Here is a 655-nt window from a genome sequence, read left to right on the forward strand (position 1 = left end):
AAAAAAAAAAAAAAAAGAAAACAATTTTAATACACTTTTATTTTTAGAGCTGTTTTAAATTAGCAGAAAAATTGCAGAAAGTATATAGAGAGCTCCCCCATCCTTAGTTTCTACAATGCTTAACATCCTGTATTAATGTGGTACACTTACTACCATTGATGAACCAATACTGATAATTGTTATTAACTAAAGTTCATAGTTATACGAGGGTTCACTGTAACTGTATTACACAGTTATATGGGTTCTGACAAATACATAATATCATATATCCACCATTACAGGATCATACAAAATAGCTTCACTGATCTAAAAATGCCCCAGGCTCCATCTACTCATCCTTCCCTCCTCTCTCTGAACCATTGACATTCACTGAGCTAGTTACTATTATTTTGCCTTTTCCAGAATGTCACATACTTGTAATCATACAGTATAGAGCTTTTTCAGATAAGATTCTTTTGCTTAGCCATATGCATACAGGTTTCCTGCATATATTATCATAGCTTGATAGCTTATTTTTCTTTAATGTTAAATAATATTCCATTGTATAAATGTACTATGGTTTATTTACCCATTAATCTATTGAAGGACATCTTGGTTGCTTCTAATTTTTGGTAATTATGAATAAAACTGCTATAAACATCCATGAACAGATGTT

This window comes from Mandrillus leucophaeus, unplaced genomic scaffold (genome assembly GCF_000951045.1).
Source record: "Mandrillus leucophaeus isolate KB7577 unplaced genomic scaffold, Mleu.le_1.0 Scaffold1610, whole genome shotgun sequence".
Taxonomy (NCBI): Eukaryota; Metazoa; Chordata; class Mammalia; order Primates; family Cercopithecidae; genus Mandrillus; species Mandrillus leucophaeus.